This window comes from Podarcis melisellensis, assembly GCF_964234715.1.
Source record: "Podarcis melisellensis genome assembly, chromosome: 14".
In the NCBI taxonomy this organism is placed as follows: Eukaryota; Metazoa; Chordata; class Lepidosauria; order Squamata; family Lacertidae; genus Podarcis; species Podarcis melisellensis.
In genome coordinates, this window is record NC_138546.1 from 26,525,544 (window position 1) to 26,535,660 (window position 10,117).

Here is a 10,117-nt window from a genome sequence, read left to right on the forward strand (position 1 = left end):
GAAATTGTTAGAAGTTTGTGCACACCGTAAATACTCAGGGCTGGATATGTAAATGGTTAAATATGCCTATAGCATGGTGTAGAATGCTGTGACAAAGACCAGGGGCGATGAGCTGGACAGCCCCGGTTGAAATCTCAGCTTAACTTTAGGCAAGTAGGAACAAAGGAAAGTGCTTTATCCTGGGTCAAATCCTTGGTCCATTTGGCTCAGTCTTGTCTACACTGACTGGCAGGGGCTCTCCAGGGTTTCAGGCAGGAATATCACAGAGCCCAGGTCTTGCCGATCAGAAGGTTGGTGGTTCGAATCCCCGTGACGGGGTGAGCTCCCGTTGCTCGGTCCCAGCTCCTGCCAACCTAGCAGTTCGAAAGCACGTCAAAGTGCAAGTAGATAAATTGGTACCGCTCCAGCGGGAAGGTAAATGGCGTTTCTGTGCGGTGCTCTGGTTCGCCAGAAGCCGCTTAGTCATGCTGGCCACATGACTGTACGCCGGCTCCCTCAGCCAGTAAAGTGAGATGAGGTTTGTGCAATTACAGATTAAAGCACTCTGTCACCCTAGTGAAAATCCAAATAGGGGAGCGACATTGATTACATCAGGAATCTTCAGATTCAGGGAAGCGGCGTAGCTGGAGGAGAATGCCGCATGGACGAGGGGGAATTAAAGGGGGGGCACAAGGGCTTCATAACCTACATTAAGCTGAGATATAGATGGGCCCAGAGCCGCTTTTAAAAAGAGTCCGTCTTGTTGTGGTTTGGAAAGAGATAGTGAAATGAACTGGAAAGTGTGGGAAGAACAAACTGCTAGCAGGAAGTTGTAAGAACACACTACAAGTGAAGCAGGATGAAGGTTGGGTGAATGATTGTTGTCTTGCAAAAAAATCAAAACAAATGCTCAGTAAAGACCAGACATGGGGACCCAAGATGTTCTGTTCATTGTGCATTCATGATTATTTGTGCTCATGAATTGTGATATTGGAATGGTTACAGTGGTACCTCTGGTTAAGTACTTAATTCATTCCAAAGGTCCGTTCTTAACCTGAAATTGTTCTTAACCTGAAGCACCACTTTAACTAATGGGGCCTCCTGCTGCTGCCGCGCCACTATTAGTACCCGCGAGGTACTATTTCTGGGTTAGCGGAGTCTGTAACCCGAGGTTCCACTGTATAAGCTTCCAATACTGTTTGTGCCTGCAAAAGTGTCTCTGCTTCCAGTCAAGGCTCATTCACATTTCCTCTTGTCTCACGGTTTCTAGGCACGGGTTCAAGAAGTTCCCCCCTTGCCCCACTCCTTTCCCTGCTTCTTAGCTTTAGATCAGAGCAAATGGCAATTTGGATTTTATCCGGACTGATGTTTGATCTGATTTAGCACTAAAGAGTGGGTTTTCCACTTAAGTGACCTTTTTTGAAAAAATGTATTTTTATTCAATTTTATAACCAATTTATAAAGGTAATACAATAAACAACAAAACAACAACAGCATTAACTAAGAAAGTGGGAAAGATAAATGGCATTGTGACTCCATGAACCTAGCTGCTAGGTAGGAGAACAATAGTAGGTAGGAGAGGCAGAGTATGTGAGCTGAGCTGGAAGCAGGCTGGAAGCTGGATACACTTAGACATGCTTGCTTTGTGCTGGATCCAAAGCTGCAACTCAAGGAGAAGCAAGATCTGTAGGGGTGTTAACACTGGGAGCCCCTCCAACTTATTCTCAGGTTGTATATATGTGTAAACAAAACTGGGGACTCAGCTACATTAGTAAAGCAAAACTGCTTTATATGCGTTATAACACCATAACACCAGATGGCGCTGTGGAGTCCCGTCTTTTGCCACTTTTGCCATAACACCGTAACACCAGATGGCGCTGTGGAGTCCCTTGATTTCCCACTTTGAGGTTTGCAATGCGTTTTCTTGAAACACCTTTTTTGATGTGTCTAGATCCAGCCCATATTTCCTAAAGACACGACAGTCTCCGCTGACCTTCATTCCAAGGAAACAGAACCCTGAGTCTGGAAGCCCTGGAGTCTCCTACCACTTGGCGATTGGTGTGGCATGTAACACTATTTTGTGCAGCAAGGAAAAGGCCTCTTACTGCTCCTTCCCATCTTGCTGCTGCTGCTGCTGTGAGTGTGACTTTTCAGTTCTTCTGGAGATGAAAGGGACAGACAAATCCATGCACATGGCATCCCATCACACACACACACACACACAAACACACACACTGCTTTGCCAATTACCGTCCCAGGAACAGAGCAGGGCTCCCCTGTGAGCAAGAATGGGAAGCAATCGAAGAAGACGGATGCGTCACTGGAGCCAGATGTACGTGGAGAGCCTTAAGAAATGCCAGCCGGTTTCAAGCATCAGGTTTTCGCCCTACTTTATCTGCCTGCACAGAGCCCAGGAAAGCAGGGAGGATTGTTGCAGGCAGAAACAAATGCCTCCACCGCGGCCCCAGGTGTGTCCTGGGGAGAGTAGCAAGATGAGCTCCTCTGCTCATGACCGTCACCAGGGCAAAAACCTTTCGTTAGCTAGGTTTCCTGAAGATTCTTGTTCACACATGAATGTACATCCCTCCGTATTTCATCTCTCAGTGACCCTCAGTTGAACATTTTGGGTGCCAGGTGAAAACATTTCTTTTCAGCCAAGGCTTTGGCCTTTAACTTGGAGAGTTTAAAATACTGCAGCCTCCTTTAGGATGGGCAGGGAGTGTATATGAATGTTTTTTTAGCTTTAGCTTTTTAGCTTTCATTTTATTTTCATTTTGTACTGGTTTTAATTTTTGCATTGCATTGTATTTGAGTTTACTTTTCATTTTTCTAAAAAAAACCCACCTGATGATGATGATGGAAGAACTGGCAATGTGATGAATGTACAGTGGTACCTCGGGTTAAGAACTTAATTCGTTCTGGAGGTCCGTTCTTAACCTGAAACTGTTCTTAACCTGAGGTACCACTTTAGCTAATGAGGTCTCCTGCGGCTGCCGTGCTGCCGGAGCATGATTTCTGTTCTCATCCTGAAGCAAAGTTCTTAACCCGAGGTACTATTTCTGGGTTAGCAGAGTCTGTAACCTGAAGCGTCTGTCTGAAGGCACCACTGTAATGTATTAATGTCAATAACTTTTTAAAAAGATACCAAATAATAAAAACTGCTGAAAGATTCAGGACAGACAAAAGGAAGGACTTCTTCATGCCGTGCATAGTTAAACTATGGAACTCGCTGCCACAGGAGGCAGTAATGACCACCAACCTGGATGGCTTTAAAAGATGACTGGCCATATGTATTAGTGAAGGAGAGGGTTCTCATTGGCTGCTAGCCATCATGGCTATGTTCTCCCTCCACTGTTGGTGGTAGTCTGCCTCTGAACACCAGTTGCAGAGGAGCACAAGAGGGGAGAGTGCCCTTGTGCTCAGGTCCTGCCTGAAGGCTTCCCATTGGGGCATCTGGCTGGCCACTGAAAGAACAGGATGCTGAAAATAATAATAATAATAATAATAATAATAATAATAATAATAATAATAATAATTTATTTATATCCCGCCCTCCCCAGCCAAAGCCGGGCTCAGAGCAGCTAACAACAATAAAAGTAACACAGTTTACATAAAATCACAATCAAATTAATTGAAATGCATTCTAAAATCAATTCAAAATCAAATTCATGGCAACCATTGGGCTAGAGTTCTATGAGGATTACCGAAGGAGGGGGTCAGACTGTGCCTTGGCCAAAGGCCTGGTGGAACAGCTCTGTCTTGTAGGCCCTGCGGAAAGATGTCAGGTCCCGCAGGGCCCCAGTCTCTTGTGACAGAGTGTTCCACCAGATCGGGGCCACAGCCAAAAAGGCCCTGGCTCTGGTTGAGGCCAGCCTAACCTCCCTGTGACCCAGGACCTCCAAAATGTTTTTGTTTGAAAACCGTAAGGTCCTCTGTGGGACATACTAGTAGAGGCAGTCCTGTAGGTATGAGGTTCCTAGACTGTATAGGGCTTTAAAGGTTAAAACCAGCACCTTAAACCTGATCCTGTACTCCACCGGGAGCCAGTGCAGCTGGTATAGCACTGGGTGAATGTGATCCCGCAGCAAGGACCCCGTAAGGAGTCTCGCCGCGGCATTCTGCACCTGCTGGAGTTTCTGGGTCAGTCTCAAGGGCAGCCCCATGTAGAGTGAGTTACAATAATGGGCCTTTGGACCAATCCAGCAGGGCTTTCCTTACGTTCTTAAAAAGCCCATCTCTCTCTCTCTGGTTGTCAGTAGATATTCCACCTTCGTTCCACTCCAAGGAGGCCCTGCCAAGCAGAGCTACTGCGAACCAACAAGGATGTGCCCATTAGCAGAAGTCATGTATCCCTTGGTGTGGCAAATGGAGCATGATGAGCAGGTTCGGGTTGTACCACATTCCCCCTTGCACGCTTTTCATTTTCAGTTTATTCGATATACATGTACGCATGCAAACTCCCCCCCTTTTTATTTTTACTCATGGCTGATTTTGCCATAAAATAAATGTCTCCTCTGAATGATTTTCTGCCCCCTCCCTGCAAACAGAGGAGTCAGCATATTGCACAGGCCCATCATAAAAACGGCATATAAATCTGCCGGGAAATGTGGTTTAGCAGGAGTATTTGTGTAGGGATGCGATCGGTCCCTTGTGGGCAATTGATAATAAAGAGAGAACCTCAGCCAGAGAAGCCAGAGTCCCCGAGCCCCTGCTTTCTGTGCCCATGTTACTGAGTTGCTCTCCTGAATATGGTGGGTGGATGCCTTCGTTTTATTTTTATTTAATTCTTTTTTAAAAAAGCAAGCGAAAGCAAAGATTAGCCCAGCTCTCCTCCTCCACCCCTTTGCCCAGCCGCCCACTATTTTCTTTGCAATGAAAGCCTGCAGAGAAGTCTGCATGGAAACGGCGAGGTCTGGACCCTGTTTCTGATCACAAATCTTTCATGTAAAATGTCTGTGGGTTTTGCCTTCTAATGCAAGCTCCCCCTTTTCTCTCTCTCCCACAGCTAGCAGCCAGCAAGGCCACAGGTGAGGTAGGCTTTGCATACGACCCAACAGACTTCGGGACAGAAATGCAGATTTCTGTGATTTGAAGTTTATATACCCATTTATACAAGCTCAGCAGAGGACGGAAGGTTCACAGTGTCAACACTCCAGTGGATCCTGCTCCCATTAGTGTTCTTGGGGGACGAGCAAGGATTCTTATCAAAAGCAAGTCAAACCTCTTGTTGTGTGTCTCTCAGGCCCAGTTTCAAGACTGCCCTGCAAACAGGAGGCATCTTGAGGACATCGCCTCCAGAAAGGGGATTGAGGGAAGAAGAAAAATATGCTTCCCCTTACAGAAGAATCTCCAGCTATTCAGTTTCTGTGGCAACACATCACTTGTACTTGACCATCTCTTTGGTGATGCAAAGGACCATTCTCCCAAACAAAGAGATTGTGACATCCAAGTTAAGTTTGTCAAGGCCATTGAACCTCTTTTTACCTCCAGAGTCACAGGATTCTTAGTGGAGGATATTTAATCTAACTCTAACACCAATTTAGGGATGCGGGTGACACTGTGGGTTAAACCACAGAGCCTAGGGCTTGCCGATCAGAATGTTGGCGGTTCGAATCCCCGCGACGGGGTGAGCTTCCATTGCTCCATCCCTGCTCCTGCCAACCTAGCAGTTCGAAAGCACGTCAAAGTGCAAGTAGATAAATAGGTACCACTCTGGCAGGAAGGTAAACGGCGTTTCCGTGTGCTGCTCTGGTTCACCAGAAGCGGCTTAGTCATGCTAGCCACATGACCCGGAAGCTGTACGCCAGCTCCCTTGGCCAATAAAGCGAGATGAGCGCTGCAACCCCAGAGTCAGCCACCACTGGACCTAACAGTCAGGGGTCCCTTTATCTTTACCTTTTAACACCAATTTAATTACAGTACAAACAGCTGCCATGGGCGTAGCTGGGATTTATGTTAGAAGGGGGCAGGACACCCACCTGCCAGCATCTTCTGTCTGGCTCTATCTAGCAGATTCAGAACGAAATGTCTCAACAACAGTTGTTTTAAATTACAGTTGTACCTTGGATCCCAAATGCCTTGTTACTTGGATGTTTTGGCTCCCGAACACCGCAAACAAGTGAGTGTTCCGGTTTGTGTTCTTTGAACATTCTTTGGAACGTTCTTTGGAACGTTCTTTGGAACGTTCTTTGGAACCCAATGGGGCTTCCGCGGCTTGTGATTGGCTGCAGGAGCTTCCTGCAGCCAATCAGAAACCGCACTTTGGTTTTGGAAGTTGAACGGACTTCTGGAACGGATTCCATTTGACTTCTATGGTACGACTGTACTTTCTTTTGAACCCAAGTGTCCAGAAAAATCTTTCTACAATTTCTACTTTTAGTTAAGTATTTTCTTTATTTAGTTGATGGGGGGGGTGCCCCCCTGACTACTCCTATGACCCACAGAAACCAGCTGTTCCTGTGGTTTTTCTGCCATGGTATATGAGGCCTCTGAACTAAGAAGGCAGGGCAGGATGGATCCCTTGGCCGGAAGAGACCGTGGTCAAGGTTGGCCAACTTGACCAAAAAGCAGAGAAGGCTCCCGCTTTGTTCTGTGGCTCACAAAGGGAGATGTTGGTACTACCTTGGAAAGTTTGGCACAGCTGGACGGAATCTGATTTGTGCTAGCAGCACCCATCAAAGTCCAGCCCTGGCAGCTGCTTGCAATGGGAATATGGGAAGAACATGTAAAAGTGGCAGACAAGATGAACTGTCTGACCTGGAATAAGGCACTTTTCTGCACCCCCTGCTTTTTTGGGGGGGGAAATCACAATCTGCTTCTGCAGAAGAATTGCTTCTTATGCTGTGAAAGTAGCTGTGAAAATCCCTGGATTGTATGCTTTATATTAAGTGAGTGGTTGGAAGCGAAATCTCCTTCCAATTACTCATACATCTGCTGATTGAGCCACATGAATTCTCGCTCAAGGAGGGATATTTTCGATGGTGAGGTGCTGGCTCCCTCTGGTGGCGAAGAAAATTAAATTTGGCAGAGGAAGGAAGTGGGCTTAAAAATGTAGGGGGGCTAAAACACACTTTGAACATTTTTACATTTTGAGCAGGTGGGAAGGGGCACAGGGAAATAATAATTTGATTTTAAACAGCTCTTAAAACCTCAGTTTTTCAAAAATACAGTATTTTGAGGGGGGCTGATTGGTAAATTTTAATTGTATATTATGTTGGTAATGTGCACTTTGAATACTTTAAATGTTTATTTTATTTTGGAATTCATGGATTTGTATTGTAAATGGTTGTGAACTATTTTGGGGGGCATTTGTGCTTAAAAAGTCTATTTTAAAAGTATTTTGCATTTATATGGCACTTTCAAATGTTCAAAGCGTTTCACATCCAGTACCTTGCTGCCATCACTTGTTATCCATCTCTATTTCCCCTGTATTACAGAAAGGAAGGCCAAGGCTGCAAGATGGGAGGGGTAGTTTGGCCCAGGCCACTTGATGCTGTCACAGCTAAGGAAAGACTTGAACCAGGCACTTTCCTGATTTGCCTCCCAGTGTCTTACCCAGTATGTGATGCCAGTGCTGGGCAAATAGAAGCATATAAGCTGGAAAGATGAAATTGTCTTTGGGTGGTGGTGGGGGAAATGTGGAGCTAACCTGCCCAGAAAGCAGCTTGGGTGGTGGGGGCACCATTGCCAGCCAAGCCCACACGAGACAATGGCTTCAGGATGAAATAAGAAATTTTAAGGTCTTGTATAATAAATGTTCATAAATGTACCAAGCAAACACGTACATAAATATATAAACCACATGTCTGAAGCAGCACAGGAAAACAGCCCTGAAACCATTTTGACTCCCAAATTGACCTCAAATATTTCTCTGCAAGGTCGAAGGAAATGGAAAAGCCTCCCCATTGTCTTTTCATTCACAAATCCTGTCTTAAGGGTATGTCTGTGTATGAATAGGGTCAGCCTGTGACCTGGCGCAGGAACTAAGTATTTGTCATTACAAAAGACTGGCCAGGCTCCCCAGGGTATCCAATCAAGTGACCATTAACGGGTCTGCCAGACAGGAGATAAACAACACACTCAGATTTCTGTTGTAGACTGCCCTTTCTGTGATGTATCTGGGGGTTGCCTTGGACTCCAGGGCAGGCAATTTAAAATGTCTATATAAGGGCAAAACAAAAAAATTCCTTCCAGTAGCACCTTAAAGACCAACTAAGTTAGTTCTTGGTATGAGCTTTCGTGTGCATGCACACTTCTTCAGATACACTGAAACAGAAGTCACCAGACCCTTCTATATAGTGAGAAGGTGGGGAGGGGTATTACTCAGAAGGGTGGTGGGAATGGGTGATTGGCAGATAGCTGTGATGAGCCTGTTGACGACTCTTAACGACTGCAATAGGTCTTACAGGAAAAAGCAAGGGGTGAGAAGGTGAAAAATGGCTTTGTCATGTATAATGAGATAAGAATCCAGTGTCTTTGTTCAGACCAGGTCTCTCCATGGTTTTAAGTTTGGTAATAAGTTGCAATTCAGCAGCTTCTCTTTCCAGTCTATTTCCAGTCTATTATATATAAGGGCAGGCACACCTTTGTTCTGGGTCCTCCTCCTCCTCCTGCGTGTGAAGGGGGCAGGCACCCTGTTGCAACAGTTCAATGAAGATCAGGCTTACTAGCTGCTTTGCTTCTCAACATTCTCTGGTTGGCCTCTGTTATTTTCTCCGACCGATGGAGAACCTACAAAGGACTCTGTAAAGGCTCTTGTGTCCCCCATAAGGGAATAAGGGCAGATTTTTGTTTATTACAAGGATTACACTCACTGAGCAAGAATCTCTTGTTTATTAACTTAAAATGAGGGCAGCTATGTCTGTCAAACACTGGTAGAGGAGGAGGAGGAGGAGGAGGAGGAGGAGGAGGAGGAGGAGGAGGAGGAGGAGGAAGAAGAAGAAAGGTTGTCCTGGCTTGCCCCTAGGCAGCTCCTGCTTTCCAGGCCTCAACAAACAGACACCGTCCTCCTCCTCCTCCTCCTCCTCCTCCTCCTCCTCCTCCTCCTCCTCTGGCATTTCTTCATTCCTTTTGCCAGTCCAAGCCTGCCTGGGATAGCAGGTAGCAGCTGGAATCATCGCCTGCCCCTTGGAGGAGTGCTTCCTGGAAGAAGGAAGGGGGATATTTTCTCTCCCAGGAAAGGATAGTGTGATGGGATGATGAGCTGCTTGTGCGTAAAATGCAAGTCCCTCAGAGTTTGATCAGGTTTTCAAACCTCTGCCTGTGATGGAGCCCCTCCAGCATGGCTGCGTCAATCGCTAGTAGAATCCGAAAGTGGTTGCTTTCGGAATCGTTTCCAACATAAAAGCTCTTTAACGGAAACACGTCTTCTGGACTCTCGGCGTGACAGTTTCCGGCGAGGAGTGGGTGTCCCTATAGGAGGTCCTGAGACCTCCCCACTGTTTTCGCTGGAAGCGTCTCTGAGCCATCCCTCCAACTCACTTTCCCTTGGAGTTCTTGCTCGCCCTCTACTGGTTCCCTCTTCCGCTGCTACTTCTCTCTCAACCTCAATGAGCCTTTGCACCTCCGGTTCTTTGGATGGCAGTTCCCTGACAGATAGGAAATAGGGAGCCCGTGGCACCAAGTTGATGGAGCTCTTCTTGACTACTCTTTGACGATGGTGGGAATGCAGTCTACTCCAGGAAAGCAGGGGGCAGGGGCTTCTCAAAATCTGCTCAAGAAATGGGTAAAATGTGCTTGATGTTGGCCCTGCAGGCATCATAAAGCAGATTTTGAGACACAGAGAGAGAGCAGGGCCTTAGAGTGACAATATTGGGCAGATGAAGGTGATGGACTACATGGAACTGGCGGAAATGACTGGCAGAATCCGAGACCAGGGAGAAGAGTCAGTGGAAGAAGATTGGAAGAAATTTAAATATTATTTACAGAAATATTGCAAAATTAATGAATGTTAGAAGGATGTTGGAATGAAGTTATGTGGTTTTAGCAGAAATGTTATAAAGGATTAAGAAAAAATAGATTGTGAATTGGTGAAAGGAGGGAAAGTAAAGTTACATTAGTTTAAGATAAATTACAGGACAAAAATTGGAAAAGATGGAAAGGATTTGCTGAAATAGCTAACCGAACTAGAATACAAAAA